Source organism: Brachyhypopomus gauderio, chromosome 7, assembly GCF_052324685.1.
Source record: "Brachyhypopomus gauderio isolate BG-103 chromosome 7, BGAUD_0.2, whole genome shotgun sequence".
NCBI lineage: Eukaryota > Metazoa > Chordata > Actinopteri > Gymnotiformes > Hypopomidae > Brachyhypopomus > Brachyhypopomus gauderio.
The window spans coordinates 32675427-32695671 of NC_135217.1; the positions used below are offsets into that span (position 1 = coordinate 32675427).

Here is a 20245-nt window from a genome sequence, read left to right on the forward strand (position 1 = left end):
AGCTTGCTTTGCTGTGTCTGGGGGACGCAGGGCTTGTTCGAGCATCCATGAAAGCAAGTTATACAACAATACTCCATGCCACAGTTATCCAGCAGGGACCTCATCTGTCTTATTATGCAACAGCTGCACTGGGGTTGCGCAATTCAGAGAAAAGTGCCACAGTGTTTACAAACACAGTAGCGACACCCTGATGCAATATGATTAAAAAAAGTAATGGCGTTAAATTTTAAAATAGGTTTAAAATAATTTATTGTTGGATCATGTGAACGCAGTGACTCACTGAAACAGCCGAAGGACGGCGTGTCCAAGACAGGACGCTCGTGTGCCGTGTCTGAGAACGAACGCGCGTGTGCCGTGTCCGAGAACGAACGCACGTGTGCCGTGTCTGAGACTAGTCAGGATGGTCAACGCACATGAGGATTAATGTTATGATGTGACAGAGGGCATTTGCATATCGCATATCGTTCAGCTACATCAGTACTGCAGAAGCCAACACGATTATCAACTGACAAACGATATATCGTTCAGCACAACACTGCACACTGGTAATATGATGCAATACACAAGCCTGAATGGGCTGCATTTCACAGATAGAAATGAAATGCCTCCATCTCCGCGGCACCCTGGAAGGTGATACTGAAGACCTGATGTCCCACTGAACAGCTCATGCTGCTCCTGCCTTGTCTGAGGAGCATAAACGTGCCCATCATTAATCTGAGGAGCATAAATGTGTCTAAGATGTCTGGAAGGTCAATCAGCAATGGGTTCCACGACCAATAGGTCCTGCCATTTCTGCTGGCAGGTATTGCCAAGTGCATGTTCATTAGCATTTTACACGGCTGCTCCTATAGCATCACATTTATTCCTTTGATCAAGAGCAATGACATGCAATTAAAAGCACATTACAAAACAAGGAGCAAACATTTTCAAACTGCACAAGAGAAGTCGCATCGGGTGATATCGGAAGTCCGCTTGTTTCCAAATGGTACACTAGAGAGGGGATGTGGCTCTTTGCCTACAAGGCCCTCATGATGACCTTGCATCTAGAAGAATTACTCATTGTATTCTGAAGACACAGAGAACTGTTATTTTTTATCCAGAGAATGAAATTTGATCCAGGATTTGAGATGTGCTTCGATCTGTCCTCACCTTATGTGTAACCTATTAGACCTCTACAGTGGAACTAGAAAATCAATCATTAGGTGCAAACCGAAAACCACTCCGAATATCACATGGCTGGAAGATTTTGATGCAACTGACAAAGTGTGTTAACCCATTACATTAGAGATAAAGGTGCCAAAACAAGTGTGAAATAAGTGTAAAACAGGGCAGGAGGCCCATTATATAGCCAAGTAGTTAATACCTCTACATTTCAATGTTGAAATGCCAAGCAAAAGATGATGAATGTTCATCCCTTTTTTCAAAGCAAATTATCAAAACCTGATTAAGTGCCATTCAGGGCCCCGGGGAGGGAAGGACTAAAATATGCTTTGTGCCACCATTTCTATGGCAACAAAAATAAGTTATTAAACATGGCCTTGTCGTTCTGAATGAAAGCTTGTGCAGAGGTGAAGAAGCATTTAATGAAAGTGTCAGGAATATTTTTCAGCTTCTAGTTTAATTGTTCAGTATTTTGTCTCCACTCTAATATGTATAAGTGAAGTGAATGTGAATTCTGAGATGTTGACAGTGCTGACATGCTTTGCTTAATGAGCAAATATCATAAATATTTCATTCTACGCTGAATTCATTCCATGGACCACTTGGTAACATTGGAATCCAGCTGAAACATCTGAATGCAAAGTACTTCTAAAGTCCAATATGACCTGATATAAGGTTTTCAAACCCTAGTCCTATCAAGATACAGTACTGTAGTGTAAAGTGTGTCTCACAATGATTCAGTTGTAGCAGGAAAAACAGAAGTCTATTATGTTGTGTCTCCCCAGAATTTGAGATGGAACAGGTTTTTCTATGCACCGATGTCTTATGCAGCAGAGTCATCTAAAAATGTAATTACTGTTCATTGGTCTTAATCTTAAAATTAATCAGAACTGTCCAATTAAAAATGATCCAGTCACTACCTGTGTGAATTTAACCTACGAGAGAAACATTAAGACAAGTATGAGGAGGCTTTAATTCAGTGATCGATTAGATTTCAAACTATACCACATTCTTTCTTTTCCATGACTGTTGTAATAAAGAACATTTAGTGGAAGAGGTCGTGCATTGGTAGGGCAGCTCAAGACAACACTGGCAACGTTAACAGCAAAACATCTTTTATTCAAATCAAAAAGAATTAGTGACATTTATTAAAAATCATCAAGCTACTAATTTGCTGCAGATCCCACATGACTGGATGCTTGTTAAAATTCAGCTCTGAAGTCCAGCAAAGATGACTGTCTTGGGTGATTGATGGCTCCAATTTACTCCCACCTAATGCCAGATATTAAACTCTGAATAATGCATATAATTCACTTTTCAGTAATATAAATGTGCTTCTCAGAATAGAACAACACCCACATGCCTTCACTTAAAAACCAGCCCAAGACTTGACTGGACTCTCTAGTAGAGTGTTGCTACTAAACCACACAGCCATAGGCATGGTGAAAGTGATTAGGTTAAAGCCATGCACATGATCTACAAATCTCATAGTTGATCTTGGCGGCTAACTTAAAAAAAAAAAAAGAAGACTATAATCACTGCCAATACTGTACTGCTAACACATCTTCAGAGAAAGTGGCAGAGGGTGACCCAGATTTCTTTGCTGGTGAATATGAAGCTATTCTGAAAAACATTGAGATGTTCAGTCATCGGTTGTCTGGAGTTGTTTCAGATCAGCGGGAACATGTGGGCGTGGCTCCAGTGATGGACCTTGGGGTTCTCATGCCATGGTTGGCTAGCATGGTTGGATACCCCTTTCATCTACCAATCCCATGAAAGCAGGAGGCGGGGCCCAGCACATATCGGCGCATCTTCACTGATCCAAAGTGGCTTGTCCATTTCCACGTTCTTTTATTTAACGTTGCATCAACATAAGATATGTAAAGGAGGTCATACACATAACACTCTATGTAGGACTAAGAAATGCCAGCAGCTGTGTGGGATGAATGTATAATGAGTGCTAGACTACAGCTCCACACAACTTTTCCCTGCATTCTGCCCTGCAGGTATTAAGTATGTGCACAACTTTGTTACTGAGGTTATTGAAGGTTTCTTATGGTCTTAGAGTCAAGTGCTTCCATATGCTATTTCACCTTGCTGATGCTATCGACCATATAAATTACACTGAAACCGTTTCAACTAATTCACGGCCCATGGGGCACCACATCCAAGCACAGCGAGCCTCACCCACCGACCGCCGAAACGCCTCAAGGCACATCTGCCTTATGGGAGGAGGACAAGCCAATCGAAGTCTGCTCATTTGAGCTTGTCAGCCGTCAGCTCACGCTTGCTTTTATTGGCTGTTTGAGTTTTTCCCAAGCTCATGTTTTACTCATGTCGTCCCAAATGGGTGCATGTGGGGTGTGCAATCAGCCACGCTTTATGAAACAAACAAGACAGCAGAGGCAGTAACGAACCCACTGTTCCGCTGAACCCCACCCCCTCCTGCAGCTCCCAACACCACATGCCAGTCAGGCTATAATCCATTATAACTGGTACCTGCACAGAACCCTGGTGAGATGCAGAGGTCTCTTCGGGTCAGGCCACCCACGGGTCGCACCGCCACACAGCCCACAGCATTAAAACGCCCTGCGTCCCATCTCTAGCAGTTGGACGTGGCATAGAAGTCCAACGGCCTAATGTCCAGGTTGGTCCATGATGCACGTCGGGCCCGGGTGACCCAGAGAAGGCTGCATTCTCACCCCAGGCCTCTAAGCTTCTAGGTTTGCCCTCGTTGGCCTGTCTGCGTCCTTCACCCAGCGGCTCTCTTGATGAACTAGGCCACGGTGCTGATTGAAGCCAGCAGGCATGGCTGCTGCTTTGACTGGCACTAAAGGAAGGCGGGACTCGGCGTCAGCAGGACGCTGGAACATCCTGCTGTGGCCTGCTACCTCCAGCCATGATTGGTGGAGTTACCGTAGCCGTTTCATGTGCACAGACTGGATTATTAATGGCAACCTGGCATTGCCATCAGCTTACAGCACTTCCACAGCTAATATATTATTATAAGATAGAAAAAAAAATTCTATAAATATATTTCCTACAAAGTCCCATATTAAAAACAAACTACCACAAAGGCCTTAGGGTCACAATATATATATAAAAAACAGTATAAGGCAGAAAATATATGAAAGAGGCTCCTCTGAGACAAAGCAATAAGCCACTGCTTACAATGAACTGTGGGCTTTCATCAGGAACGCTATCTCAAGCAACGGTAATTAGCTGGCAAGAGACTGCACATCTCGGCTTTAATTCCCCTGATTGTCACATTGATTGTTTTATTCCTCTGGAACAGACAGAGCGTCATCAGAAGAACCTCCAGGAGGAGAGAGCTGTGCACTGTGAGACGCGAGGAGGTGAATGGCTTTGTCACGCAGAGCAAAGCTACTCCACACACACAAATGCGTGCCAACTTCTCCTGGTTTCTGACTTTTGAAATCCATCGTTAGTTTGGGAAAGTTAAGTCTAGAGGAGATGCCCTCAGGCAGCTAGTTTGAAATGAACAGCACCAGACTCCGATCATGACTACAAGATCAGTTTGAAACATCAATATTTGCTATTTAGGATTCTTGCCACAGCTCATACAAGGAACAGTACATGATGTGACCCTAAAAATAGACAACACCTTACTCCCCAGGTGTAGACAGGACCAGACGGACAAGTTCAATATGAAAGACTGACACCATAACTGGCCTCATATTTAAATCGTGCAAGGTGGGGTACAGGACTTGGATCCAGAAGGGGAAATCTACTATCCCCGTCATCCTAGAAATTGGTGTCAGGCATATTCAAAATTCCTGACTTCCTCACCTATCGATGTTTATTAAAACCTTCCTTTGTGATTCATGCTGTGCTATGAATGGCCAAACACAAGTTTACATATTAATACTATTAACAATATTATTAAACTATTAATACCAATATGAATCCAACTTAATACTCTGAACATCGTGTGCCTTTGATATCAATATAATTCAGAAAAAAGGAAGACCCCTATCTAGACTATTACAATGAGAATCAGATCATAATGACGCATTATTCTCAAACTGGATATCTACAGTGTTCCACACACTACAGTAATAGAATTTGTATCTTTGAACTAGATTCAGAGCATATGCACACCCAGCAAAGTATTCTTGAATCACAGCTGGCGTCTACACATGAAAAGATAAAAAACAACCAATAAAAAGTGAAACTAGCCCTGTAATATCTCCCCAACCTTCTTTTGATACAGCACACGGCCTGATCAGCACATACGGACATTATTCAATGTGGGGAAAGTTATGTTCCAGGACACAAAACAGACTGCTTCGATTTCTGGGCAAGCAGCCATGTTTTCATTGATTTTTGCCTTAAGGTCCATAAACTAGGCCTCGCTCTAACGTAGATTAAAGAAGTGAAGAAACTCCTACTTTTGTAGAAGCTCAGAGTGCTTAATCGAATGTTATTCCAGCATTGACTGTACGTTGATTATTTTATTCTGTTAATGGGAACAGGTCTTGTACGGGCCTCATCTGAAAAATAACTAAATAAAAAATGCGGGAGACTCCCAGGTCAGAAACGGGCGAGGAGCATTAGCATTAGCATTAGCATTAGCATTAGCAGCTCCAATGTCCACTACTCAGAATCCCTTGGTTCTCCTCCAACGGCTTGAAAGAGAAACTTTTCAGTTCCTGGTCTCGTTTCTCATGGACCCCCTGCTGCCTCGAGAAATGTCTTTTGTAATTGCGAGCACCAAAAGGAAACTGGAAGCCTTCCAGCACCAGGTCCCCTGCAGAGACTCCACTGGCTACGATTCAAAGCAGCATTAGCACACACTGACCAATGAGAACTTATTGAACATCTATGAATTTGGCAAGAGTGGTGTACATGGAAAAGACAAGAGGATACTGAGTGAAGGAGGCTGACTGACTTTGAGGGTACAGTGGGTAAAGGGATTACAGCTCCAATATTCAGCCAGGCCTCTGGAGAATATAATCTGCTTGGCCTCGGATGTGACAAACACGGACAAGGCCCGGCATTATCTCCAAGGTCGACCTGATTCCAGAGCTGAAAAGAAGCGTCTTACCAAAGGAGCCGGAGTCACCACTACAATCCTTTTTCTGGCTTATCACTGTCTGAACACACTCATTTAGACAAAGGCCAGGAGAACAGACCCAAATTCTTTCTCTCTGTTCACTATGCTAGTGCCGCAGGGGAGATAAATTCAATAATCATGCTGTTCCCACTACACAACACTGTCACTCTGACGACAATAGCACTTTTCTTGTCAAATTCTCAGAAATAGAGGAGAGATGGACAGCTACTGGCAGTGGGCAGGAACAACAGAGAGAACGTGAAAGGCATTTTTGTAATTTTATCGACAATGAAATTAAGGGACAAAGGTTAAATGCATTTTCTCCCTTGGAAATATCTTAATTCCTCAATTTTAAAAGGTTTCTGATTCTCACAAAAGCTTATGAAAGAGACATATTAACACAAAAAAATGCAAATCAAGCAATCATTGAAACTTAATACTTATATTAAAATGGCTATTCATCTATTTTGACATCTAGGTTTTATCAAAGACCCCATTTACACATGATCGATTCATGCACCCTGAGTATCAAGATTATATCTGGATGGAGATTATCCACATGAAAACACATGTATAAATGCACCCAAGACATTTAAATATCAGATTTGCTCAAACCACTTCAGGAGGTGGATTGAGACACATTTTAGCCAGACGTCACAATAGCATTAATACAGCCACCTCTCCAAGTTATATTCAACAACCACAGCTCAGCCAAATACAGTACATCACAGCACATGTGACCCATGGTCATTGGTAGGGTAATCACGGAGGAGGCGCAGGCTAGATCCCCAGGCACAACTACATGCTTATTAGTCATTTTGACCAACACTTCTTTGTAAAATAACTTATAAACAATCTGCAGAAATCAATCAGTTTTCAAAGAAATATTAAGAAACTGATCTGGACATATCGCACCACAGAGCAATCAAATTTTAAAGTAACAATTCTGAGACGTGTTTGACTGCCAAATGTACATTCACGTGATTAATCAGGATGCAATCCACATACTAGTCTCATAAAACAAACATGTAAACAGGATGCAAGACATTTGTGGCAATGCCTAATCACACAATTTTTTGTTTTTGGGATTCTTCATGCAATGTTCATGCAACAAATTTCTCATACCTTCTAAACATACATTTAACATTTTTATCTTAAATTCTCCTGTTGTTTGTCATAGGTTATTTCAATAAATCAAAATTCTCCAGGCTAAAGTGCTGGTATTGAAACCCCCAAGTTTTGTTGCGTCCCTCCTTCTGTGTGTAATTCCAACATAAAAACATTATAAAAAATAAAAAAGCTATTAGCATCTTGAAAACATTTTTGATAAATGACAACATGTCATACAGTGTCAGAAACCACATAAAATCTGTCTTTGATATTAAATGACAACATGAATTGAGGCACGTTTGATGATTTTGACATGCACATCGCTAATTAGCAGACATATACCGGTACGTCTTTTACCTGTTAGCATGATTAGTATCTCAGCTTCCAAGAAAAAAACAAAATGTGATCACCAAACAAAACTTTGGCTCATTTATGTCATTTAAGGAAAAGGTGAAAACAGTAAAGTGAACAAGTTCTTCCTTAAGTTAAAAAGAAGAGTAAAACAACTCTGTCTAAATGAGGCACTGTCCAGCTGTGCAACGGAAAGTCCAGAGCCAATACATCACAATAACATGGCAGTCAGCTCCACACATGTCCAGAAGTCCCAGTCAAATCTGTCATTGTTTATCGCCTTTTTGAAATTGGACTAGGAATAACCCATCCTAAACACCTGCTCTACAATAACAATTCTGATGCAAAGCTTAAAGATTTGTGTATTTTGAGCTCTAAAATCGTTTTCTCTCACTTAATTGGTATGGCGTTCACACGGGCTCATGAACTCAGGCCAGAAAACATGGTGCAGTTGTAGGAGAGGTAGGGAACAAACACATCAAGCTGTGTGGCGACAGCCTTAAGCCTTTGCATCCGTTTTGAACATGAAAAGAAGATCACATCTGAGGATCTGCAGGGGAAAGTCAAATGCTAATATCTCAGTGGTTGGAGACCAGGATGTAGAAACGTTGGGTGAAATCTGAGACACTTCCATGGCTCCCCTCGTCTCCATCGCCACGACAACGCCCGCCATCGACTCCCAGTGGAGCAGAGTCATGAGCCCTGCCTCACTGGTGGACTGATGTCATGGTAACCGGGCTGCAAATGGTTGCCACAGTTTCTGTGCTGACTGCGCCGGTGACGTTCTCCCAGTGGTCAGATCCCTTCCCGCCTTAGCTGGTCTCTCTCTAGCCGGAGTATCACCAAGCCCAACCCCACCCCCTGCCTGCACCTGCCTCGCACGCTACCTGCACACCACCCTGACGTTTCTCCATTCTCTCGCCACTCCATGTGGTTGTACAGGTGGTAGGGACGTGTCCTTCGGTTTCCTGAGTAACCTGAATATACAGGCTTTTCTTTTGATGTTCCTGCTGCCTGTCGCTCTGCAATTTGCTGCCTCTGTATCTACATATGGCGCCTGGGCCAAAGTGATCTGCATTTCGATTGGATGACACACATGGGACCCAAAGGGCAGGACACAGGGTAAAAGGGTTTGGAAAACAGCTCCATCCATGATAATTACAGGATCTGGGGCAGGACTGCACAGCTTGGGGGGGGGGGGGGGGGGGGGGGGGGTTTGATCAGCCGGCCGGGTGGACTTCGAGCCCTGGCCTCTGGTCCAATCTCGGAAGGGAGGGCTGTGATTAGTACGGGAGGAGAGGGACTCTTTTTCCTTCTGACCTGCCACTGTACAATGTTAAAATCAATCAACCTTCCAGCCCTGTCATTGCAAGCTAAGCCCAAGTGCTTTTGAAGGCAGAAAATCTGACAAGAGCATTCAGAGCCTGCACGTAGATGCAGATTAACAACACAAATCATGAATCCTCACCATCATCCACATGGCAACAAGCCTGCCAATCTAACTCTTACAGCATCACAGCTCACAGAAGCCAGCGATGTCAGAAGTGCTTAAAGGTACAACATAAAAAATATCAACGAATCTTGTTGCCTCTGTTTTAAATGCCTCAGTCCTCCCCTACAGAGCAGAACACAAGTGCCAATCAGTGACCTCCAAGCAGTTTCATCTTCTCCAATGGCTACACATTTTCTGTAAAGCTAAGAATAAGATTCTAAAAATAGAAAGCTTGAAACCCTTTCTTCTGTGTGGTACGGGAAAAGAACTGGTCCACTTTTGCTGTATGTTGCTATGGCATACATCTATGACCCATAATCAAAAGGTGTTTCTATTTGAACAAAATCGGTTATTTCACTATTTATGTACAAGCGATTGTTAATCTATGAATTATTTGATGGTTTGTCCATGTATGAATATACAGCGAGAGTGAAGATTAGAGGTCTGGTCGTGGAGGAAGACCACTGTGTAGGACCAGGATGAAGAGCTCATACACAATCAGTCTGTGTTCTACATCACGGTTGACACAGCACGCTGCATGCAGCTTTGTTCTTACATCCTCATCCTCCTATCTAAAGTCAACACACACACACATACACACACACACACACACACACACACACACACACACACACACACTCACACACAGCCAACAGTGACTCAGCAAAAGACAACCAGCTGGTCAGTGTGCCTTCCAAGAGCACCGTTTTATACATAATGACAAATAAACGGTAACATATCAGAAAGCTATTTCTTCATGTTTAAAAGACTTCTGTTTGTATCTCTGTGGGCAAGTAAGACCTTGTCTGTTCCCATCAAAACACTAAGCATGTACTGGCTTATAGAGCAAACATGAATAAAATACTAAAATATTACCAAGACACAAAAGGACCCCACTGTACATCTATGAAGTCATATAACCGGGCCTGTGCATTAACTGACTTATTTCCCTTGGGAATTTCTGTACATGTCCTAGGTTTTTTAAACACTACAGTTCTATTAAGTAAGCCTATCTCACAGTGAAATCAAGTGGGGGATTAGCACCCGCTCAGAATCAAATACTTAATTTCACGCATAGGTCTCATACAGCTTTCATAAAACAATCCTCAGAAATGGAAGTCCCTCAGCCATGATGGAATCTGGCATCTAAAGCTGCTTTGTGATTCAAAGCCAAGGTAAAAGTTGTTAGCTGCCAATTTCATTGAATTTTCATTGAAGGTTGTTAGCTGCCCATTTCATTAAATTTCATTGAAGGTTGTTAGCTGCCCTCTTTATCTACATACAATGAACTCTTCCAGGTTTTGCAATGTGAAACACTTTTTATGTTGTGCATACTTTCCATCATTTTTAAGCAAAGTTTTATTTAAGCCAGTGAGGAAAGTATTCACTGTGAGGTCTCTGTTAGGGTCAGAAACCATGCCATGCTGTAAGCCCAGCGAGAATAGCCTATCAGAGATGTGATAAACAGACACAGATGCCTACATAATGCCGTGATCTTTCCATAATGTGCAAACAAACTGAACCAACTACAATAAAAGATTAAGGAACCAAAATGAAATGTTTTCATACTGTTGTGCTATCCATATTATTTCCATATGAAATGGCCTTTATACCAATAGTGTGATGCTAACTCTCAAATGCAAGCTTGGTAAACACTGCCCTTACAATCTACGAGTTGTAATTACTTTATTCAGCAAGACAAAGGAGCTTTTATTCCAGTGAAAAGACATGTGGATAAACAAACATGAATATTACAGATCTGATTGGGCTACTGAGGCATATTTTATAGTCGGCATTTTCAATTCAGTGTATGTGTGTCAATTATGGCCGATTAATGAAAGGACCATTCAGAGCTCAGTAAAGGTCACCATGTCATTAACTCTTTGGGTGCCTAACCATGCACTGAACTCTCTCTCTCTCTCTCTCTCTCTCTCTCTCTCTCTCTCTCTCTGTAAGCATGATCTCACTTCAAACCCAAGAAAGACAGCAAGAGATGCACTAAATTTGAAAAATTTGTTTGTTAACCAATGGATAACGCTTGTTAGCAAGAGATGTCAAGGGACGTCCCCCATTAAGACATTTCTAACCTTTAGCTTACATGTCTCAAATGTTCTCAATATGCACATATACATTTCTGTATATACTGTAGATCTAAAATGTAAAAAGAATTTGTCATCACTATTACCTGGAGTTTCATGGAAATAATCATTCATGACATGAAAAAGTATGGTGGTATACTTTTAATTAACAGGTCATCATCTTCCCCTTCGGTTAGCCTCTGGAGCCCTTAATAACGAAACTAATTACTAATTTAAAACAGGGTAATGTGACAGCCGCAACAGTGGCTGACCATAATAACTGCCCAAGTTGCTGAAACATATTTGGACTACTGAGGCCAATTACATCAGTGCGCGACGTGTTGCGAATTTGTTGTTTAATCCAGAAACGTGTAAGCATTCCTGGTGACCCGGACACAAATTGGCCCGTTTCCCACCAACAGCGGTCTGAGGGATGTGCATGAATTACATCTGTTCATGTAGCTCGGCAAAACTCTGGGAGAAACTCGCCAGTTGCCTCGTCCTTGAACACGTGGCGATTTTCCTGGCGGAGACGTGACGGTGTGGAAGACAATGGAGACAATGGGGGATAAAAGTGCTTTTTTGGCAGCCGACTTAACCACACCAGAAGCTACGATGACAATTACCCAAAACACAATCTGACCAAGTCGTCTGGCACGGAATGATGTGAATGGGAGAGAGGACGGGGCCGGTTCTTTGGACTCCCTCCACTGTACTGGCTTTGTGGCACTTTGACACAGCTTCACTGACGTAATGGAGCCGTCACACCGCCACGCGCTGCGCATTTCATATGGACAAGGAGACCATGCGCGTCATATCTGACACCAGCTGGTTAGGCTTTTTTTTTTTTGCATCTCCTTGAACTTGATCACATACTTAAGTCACTCAATTCCCCCATAGATGTGTTACAGTTGTGTAAACCAATCAATCTCCCCTCCCAAACCGACTGCCCCTTGGATCAATGAGTCCAGTATCACCTGTCCACCAGCACTGCCTACACAGCAACCAGCCTCTTGAACAACCAGGAGCTGTCACCAACCATCTCATGCAAAAGCCCATATGAAGACATGAAGAGCAGACCTTCTTAAAGTTAATACACAGGGATGATGGTCTCTTGATTTAAATTAGACTTTTGGTGCGAGACACAGTTCCATGTTACCAATATCCACAAAAATAAACCTAGACACACTAACATTGTAGCCGGCAACCTATGGGCATGTTCTCACGTGTAACGGAGCTCAACATACAGCAACCGATGGGCTTCAAACCTGCAGTCAATAACCAAGAACACAATTTCTGAACGGGCTTATTAAGTGATCTTGATGTGCTGAAATGGCAGACTGTCCAGGACCCACAGGGAAACACGTTTAGGGCGTTTCTTTGTGTCACTTTTTCTTTTCTTTCTTTATTTCCTAGCAGTAGTTTTTTCAAAACGTGCTGTAATCGGTGCTCATTGTCCAACACCACAGTCACAGCAGACAGACGGAACTTTTAAATAGGCTCTCCTGACAATAAATCGCGTTGCCGCTGTGTATTAAACGGTTTATAGAACTTGCACACTCTGCAAAGTCCCGAGAAATGGGAGCTGGTGTGTGGGTTTGTGGAGTGCATCCTCATGAACCTTTACCTTACGCTCTCCCATCATTTAGCTGCAGAGTGAGAATAATGAAGTCGGGTTGGCAGCACTACTGATGTTTGCGTGTTCAGTATCTATTCAGAACCGGATTGAAATTCGACTGAATGGACAGCGAAGTCAAAAACGGTCTACGCTGCCAAAAAATGTAAACCCACGTTTATTTCGACCTATCGGAATCTTCCAAATTGTCACGTTTGCATTCGTTATTCTGACCAACGCTGGATGAACTAGTAAATATGTCTACACGACTATACTTTTTTCCAACCTTACATTAAAGAAAATCATCCTCAAACACTAGATATCCCCGGCAATAAAGCGCTATCACGCTGAACCACAAGGTGGACCAGGGAGAGGACCGGATGACATCGCACTCACCGAATGAGGTCCACGGGAAAACGCGCTCCTCTCCCCCACTCTCAGTCCCAGGTTCCGCCGCAAAAGGATTGTGCTTTCATGCCCCAACGAGGGTTGGGAAGTAAACCATCCGCTGGAAGAGAGAGAGATCAGCGCCTGCACAGGGCGAGCCGGGATGGCTGTGAGGAGCAGGAGGAACAGGAGAGGAACAGCGGTGGTCCAGCCTCTCCGTGCGCACCCACATGCACACGGAACCAGCACCGCAGAGCGAGGAGCGACATCTCCTGGAGGGTTGGAGGTCCTTCTCGGCACCTGTTCTGTGGCTGTGTCCCTGGGTGGGAGGGAGGTTGCTCCAAAGGCTCGGGTGGAATCGCCATCAGAAAGACTAGAGAAAAGTCCATCTATGATCGCAATAATTAGCTCATGTCTACGAATGTTCTCTTACATGTGAACTAAGGATAGACAGCCTGAGAATTAAAGCAAGCTGGGTTTTTTTTTTTGTTTTGTCAGGCTTTAAAATTCTAACAACCACTTACAAACCTAATTCACATGCAGTTTGCCTCGTTTAGTATATTGACTTTATTGAGCCCTAATTGTTCATTGTTGTATTATGTCAAACAAGCTGTTCGCTGCATTATTGTAGCGAACTGCCTTCAGTTGTGGTGACATCATTCTTTTACCCCACTTGTCTGTACAAATGCCCTTTGTGTTACACCCCCGTTGACAGTGAGTGCATTTCTAACAGTGTAAAATAAATTATATATATTTCTTCATCAAATGATAATTCACTTTATCCTCCTTCTTCGATCACTATTCAAAAATAGACATAACCTTTACTGTTCACGGTTAATGACCAGATCTGTGCTGGGATAGTCGTGAGGATCCAGACACAGAAAGACTTTCTGCAGACCTTCCATTGTTCTCCCCGCGCGAGGCTCCTCACGGCATTACTTCATCCTCTTACCTCGTTTCTAATGGAGAAACGCCCCCTGCTGTTCATCATGTGGAGGTGCAGCTGCTGGATGCCCGTTTCCCTCATGGATCAGATCCAGTTTGTGTGCTTCCCGGCGTTAACAGAACCAAGCATATGGTCTCATTTCAAACAGCGTCTGACCTCAAAACCGCTTTGGCCCCGTCGCTACCTATTAGTCCAGAACACAACTTTCTGTCTATTTAGCCATCTTGGTTTTCACTAGCTTACAAATTCAACGAGTCGACAGCTCATGCTGTCCATTTTGCTTGTAACCAGTAGTGAACGTTCCTAACTTTTCTGTCAATATTACATCAATAACGTGACTTGGGTTTGATGCAGCCTTCAAACTGGGTTCTTTTTACCTACCTGATTAAAACAGATGCTGCAAATGGAAACGAGTGTTCAAATGACAGCACGTGGAAACAACGATGCATTCGTTTATTTTAAAACGTACGTGGTTGCATGAAATGAGGCTGACGTGATTGAACCTGGACTTCACCAAGGTTTGTTGAGATTGATTTTAAGCCTTGAAGTTATAACTACTTAAAATAAAGAGACTCGAGAATTGTATGACTGAGAACATTTAAGCAATGCTCTAGAAATGCAAATGACGTCTGACATACTGAAGTGGACACAGAAAACATGTAGCCTTGCCAATGGAATGATTATTGGATTCAGCCATCAAAAATGTGTTAGATTACATTAAAATTACTTGGTGGAAAAAAAAATTCTTGCCATATGCAAGCTTTTAAAACATGATCAAATGATCACCCCTACATTACTGACTGTACATGTCAAACATCTGAACTCATCCTGCATATCCAAAGGATAATATTCTACAGTCGTTTTATAAAGGAACAAACAAACAAGCTCCAGGAAGGCAGGCTGGCAGGAAGCAGATTTCACAGACCAGGGCCTGAATATCCTCGGGTAATCATCGAGCACTGGAAACCAGACCCCTGCTTGTGTGGAAGTCTGTGGTCAACGTGTGCAAGTCGTGGCGATGAAGTTTGCAAACATGCAGAAGGGACCAGCACAGCTGAAGGTTCCTGCCTCGCAGCTCTGAGCTTCAGGATGAATGAGCTCCAGGTTGAACAAAAGACTCTGGCTGAAATAAAAAGTAATGTCTGATAGGACAGTGTTCTTCCAAAAAAAGTCCAGTTCTGGGTTCTAGATTGTTCTAGATGCAATTTCAGATGTGAAGCGTGTTCTGAAGCACCTAGGTCATGTGGACCAATTACCCCGCTCTTTAGTGCACGTGTTCAGGGCCTTGTCCTGCCACTCGTGTGCTCGCATGCGTCCGTAAACCAAACCCACAATGCACTTTGATAACCATCTGTATGTCGTTTGATCCTTAGAAGAAGAAATTACTGGAGTGCAATGTTCACAATTAATAGGGGTGTTTGGCACAATGGTGGAACAGCCAAGCTAATTCACACAGTGTAGTCAGTGACTACTAGCTGGGATATCTTTGCGTCAGCAGGATTATGGGTAAAACCAGCCTGTTGAATCAGTCAAGAGAACACGTTGGAGCTAAAAGCTGTTTACCTGCAGAACGTCCTGTCCTGTTCTTTGGTGCGTCACATTGTGCCTGAGAGACAGGGAGGAAGCCTGCAGTATTGGAGCCGTAGCACTGCTGCCCAGACTGGTACGGTCTCAGACTGGTGCGGTCTCAGACTGGTACAGTCTCAGCCCTGGCCTCACATCTCAGGTCTCTGCCTGCTCTTTCCCTAATTTGTCTCCTACAATTTTGAACCATATGCGTACAATGTTTCGAGATTGTAGTATTTTTTTGCTGAAGACAACAAGACAGTTTACATTCCAATGCACAACTGTGTCATGCTTGATTTTAACTCATGATTAATTTTTGAACACTCCAGGAAGTCATTATATGTTTCAGTGGATGAAAAACTTTTTCATTTTAATTTTTGCTATACAAAATTTGTCAACATTGGACAAAGTTATACCCAGTTATATATAACTACATTTTGACTTTTCACAAATGTGTTGAAGTTTACCCTGGGTGGTCATATGATGTTCAGCATTTTACATGTCTGAATATAAATAATAGTTTTCTAATGAGTAATTTATTTTAATTCTTGCATTTATACACTTTGTAAACCCCAAGGTCTACGGTAAAACAGGGTATACACATGAACATAGCTTGCAAACTGCATGAAAGATGTATGACTGTGACTGTTATGCTTCATATCATATTTAAAAATTTTGACAGGAATACCTTCAGGGTAGAACTTAAAACCAAGATTTCAGCCAGCCAAGTGAGCAAAAATGTCCTGGCACAGTGGATTCCCACTGAAAACACCCGACACTACCAGGAGGGTAATGTCCAGCAACAGACCTGGAGGGTTAACTGTCAGATTTTAAATCAAGAGTCGTGAAGGTCCACATAACCAGCGACCGTCTCTCCTGGCATCATGGGGTTTGTCATGGAACATCCGTTGGGTTGTGAAGCTTCCTTTCACAGCAGGTTTTATTCTTGTCTAACATTTCATAACCAGCCACATCTGCTGGAAGTGGAAGAGAAACAACGTGATGCAAACGCTGAGCTTTTGCCTAGCGTGTTAAATGGTTCATGACTGCAGGGCTCTCCTTACACCCTGCTAATTGTATCACCGCATGTGTTGTCAGATGTGCAAGTTTGTGCTGTCCAACCTGGTCTCTGGTGACTAATTATGTTAGCGAATGTGTTCAGTGTTTTCAACTTTGATCTGACCTTCTGAAGACCCACAATGGTGTGTGTCAGCAATAATGTGATGGGGGGAACACGGTTATTCAGGCGGAACTACACAACATATGCTTGTGTTTACTACATGAATAAATCGAATGGCTGAAATTCATGACGCATTTATGCCATGTTAGAGGTTTGTACAAACTTCGTGCTGAGAAAACAAACAGACAAATAGAAACTAGGACACATCAGTTTCACAGATTTTTCTGTTGTCAGCTAAAAGTCATTTGGTATATTTACTGTAGGAGTACCAGGTCTGTCAAAATTCTTGTGGTATTCCAAGGGGATCAATTCTGAGGAATTTAGTTACTCATGATGATTACAAATTAAGACAACACAATTCATCAATTTTTTTTAGATATCAAAAATCCTGAGCTTGCCGTGTTGATTTCAAATATAAAACGCATAGAGAATACAACCAGGACATTATACGTTATACAAGGAACTCTCAAAACAACCAATACCTGAGCACAAAAGCAAACGGGTGAAGAACAGGCCATTTGTTGCAGGGCTAGTCTCATCTCATGCACAATTTCTGTATGTTGATGAATGTCAATGAAAAGAAAGAAACTAAGCCTTAGCTGGTTGATGATATTGTACTTGCTCACAGGAAGTGCAAAACATTTTGCGTACTTGCTGTATTAAAATGGCACCTTTTTAAACAATATGACGATGAAAAAGAAAAATACCTAACCATGTTCAACTAGGGCAGTGGTTCCCAAACTTTTTCTGCCGTGCCCCCCTTTAGTAGATGAGAATATTTTTGCGCCCCCCCCCCCCCCCCCCCCCATATTGATTAGGGATGTACCGATTCACGTTTTTCACTTCCGATACCGATTCAGATATCTGAGGCTTAGTATCGGCGATAGAGTAAAACTGTGCTGAATCGACTTAAAACATTTTTTTTTTTTAAACACAGACATACTGAATTAGAAGTTTATTGAAAACTCTGTACCAGTATAGCACACTTAAACACACACAAAACATGTAAAAACAACACAACTTGCATTTGTTCAGTCAGTGCAATTATGAATATAACATTGAATGTAAAATAAATAATACCAAAGAACCTGAAACTTACAAAAACAATAGGTTCACAACTTTGGTCAAACATGAAAAAAATAAACTGCAAGAAACCTTTTAAATGGTTCAAGAATTCTAAATATAATTTAAAATAAATAAGGAGATGAAATAAGAGAAACAGCAATTCATATGCGGCTAGTTTGCAAGCGCAGACATCACGCAGAGCACAAAGCATGTAACGGCCAGAAATATGTGTACTGTCTCTTTAAGGGAGCGAGTTGAGTGCGCGTATGGAATATTGTTGACTCAGACCACTGCTCTTTATTTTATCATTATTTCATTTCTGTAAGTAACGCATTCAATGAGCTTTGGGCAACTCACCAGTTCATGTATGAACAGTCAAGTAGTGCTGGAGCCCAGGTTTAATTTGGTCAACCAGCAAATAAACGGACTAAGTGGAATAGCACCAGCGCGAGTACGAGTCAGTGATTCACCTCTCCTCTGTGTGCTTCGCGTTTCACTGTTAACTGTTCACTGTTAACTGTCCAGGTTCACTTCTATCCGGGACAGAGTGGATATTTAAGGTTGAACTAACTCCGAAAAGCAAGCAATACAAGCATAGAATTAGACTGAATAGATCTGTTTTTATGGATCGGTCACATTGTCACCGATACCCGATCTAGAATTGTTTCAGATATTAATATCGGAATCGGTGCATCCCGTTTTACTTCCAAGCTCCGCGCCCCCCCTGCAATAGCTCCGCGCCCCACCTAGGGGGCGCGCCCCCCACTTTGGGAACCACTGAACTAGGGCATGGAAGCTTGTTCATTAATAAATAACCACTAGATGGAGTAGTAAGGCCCTGGATTTGACGTCAAAGTATCGTAGGTGTAACCCATTACGCCCACATGGGCCAACTTTGGTCATTCTTACGGTAACCCATTTTTCCCCCTTCAGTTTCTCTTTAATTCATCTTGTACACGCAGGAAAGCATTCTTTCATGGCTATGCTAGACAGAATTACATGCAAAGCCAGTGGATTCTGTGTTTATTGCTATATGAGTGTGTAGCTGCTGGAATTCAATCCAGCAAACTTTGGCAGTGACTCAGAATGTCATTAAAAGGCTTCTTGCTGTTCAGGATCAGCAGGATGTAGAGTCAGCACTCTACGTTTCTAGCAGAAGGATATTATGTTCTCGAGAGCAAAGCCAATGATCAAGGAAGCATACTGTAGCACTGGTGCAGAAGAAGAGGAGAACGCCATTTCTGTTCCATATCAAATGTCTTTATTCAAAACGTTGTCTTTCGAAGGATTCACACACAAGAACAAAGCTGGAAAGGGAAACGATACTAAATGGGGTTGTGGGGGAATTAACACAGACCATGGTGATGGTGACTATTGTAAAACACTCATCCTTAACAAAAAGAAAGACAAAACCAAACTGAACGAAACAAACACAAAGCAAACTATTCAAACATTAATCTTTAACTGAACAAAAACCTTTGCGGCGCTGTGGAGAGACACGAGATCCTGGGAGTCCTTAGAATGCCCCTGTCCCCCCTCCCACTGGCTCCACTCCCAGTGCATGACCCATAACTCAAGGGTCCTGGCCACTCATGTAGCTCAGATGAAACTGTGGGGGGGGGGCAGCCTGTGTGTGTGCTGCCCGGGCAACCCCTCCCACCCAGCCCACTGTCTTCACCGGCAGGAGTGATGCTGACTGTGCTCATTCCTCACTGGGGGGTGTCCACAGATGTCTCTAGACGCCATGCGTCCCCCAGTGTAATGTCTCCTGGCCCAGCAAAGTCTCCTTTTCACAGGGACAAGACAGTCTGGAACACAAGAGGCTGTCACTCTGCCAGGACCCACTAAATGAGTTCTTTCATCATGCAGTGTGAGATTAGGGCAATGTCACAGCATGGTAAAGAGCCAGACATTTTAGGAGAGCATGTCTCCTCATAGCAGTCGACTTTTGGGTCGACCTCCTCGGACCCAAGCGGACAGTCGAATGTGAGGTCCTGGTTTCCCCAGAGCTCCTGTTTGAACATGGGGAGAGCTGGTGCAACCCTGCTAAGTCTTAGCAAGACTCGGAAGTGGTGGTGGTCCCCGTCACACGGATGTTGGGTGACGATAATGAGGGGAAAAAAAAAAACCCTCAAAAAACCCCCCACAATAGACAATATTGTTCTGTGCCATAAAACATTTGCATGCACACACTTAAAGCCTCATTAAAATATACTG

General features: G+C 42.7%; 1 protein-coding gene across 2 annotated transcripts in view; it reads right to left on the bottom strand.

Annotated features, from left to right (window-relative positions):
- The window catches only part of LOC143519673 (catenin delta-2-like), a 174380-nt gene extending 160843 nt beyond the window's left edge, over positions 1-13537 (bottom strand). The window contains exon 1 of one of the 2 annotated variants that reach the window (XM_077013347.1): positions 13281-13533. The gene's annotated coding sequence lies outside the window, so the exon portion shown is untranslated. Of the gene's footprint in view, positions 1-13280 lie in introns of both variants that reach the window. The other variant, XM_077013349.1, reaches the window with a different exon arrangement.
- Positions 13538-20245: the final 6708 nt, after the last annotated feature.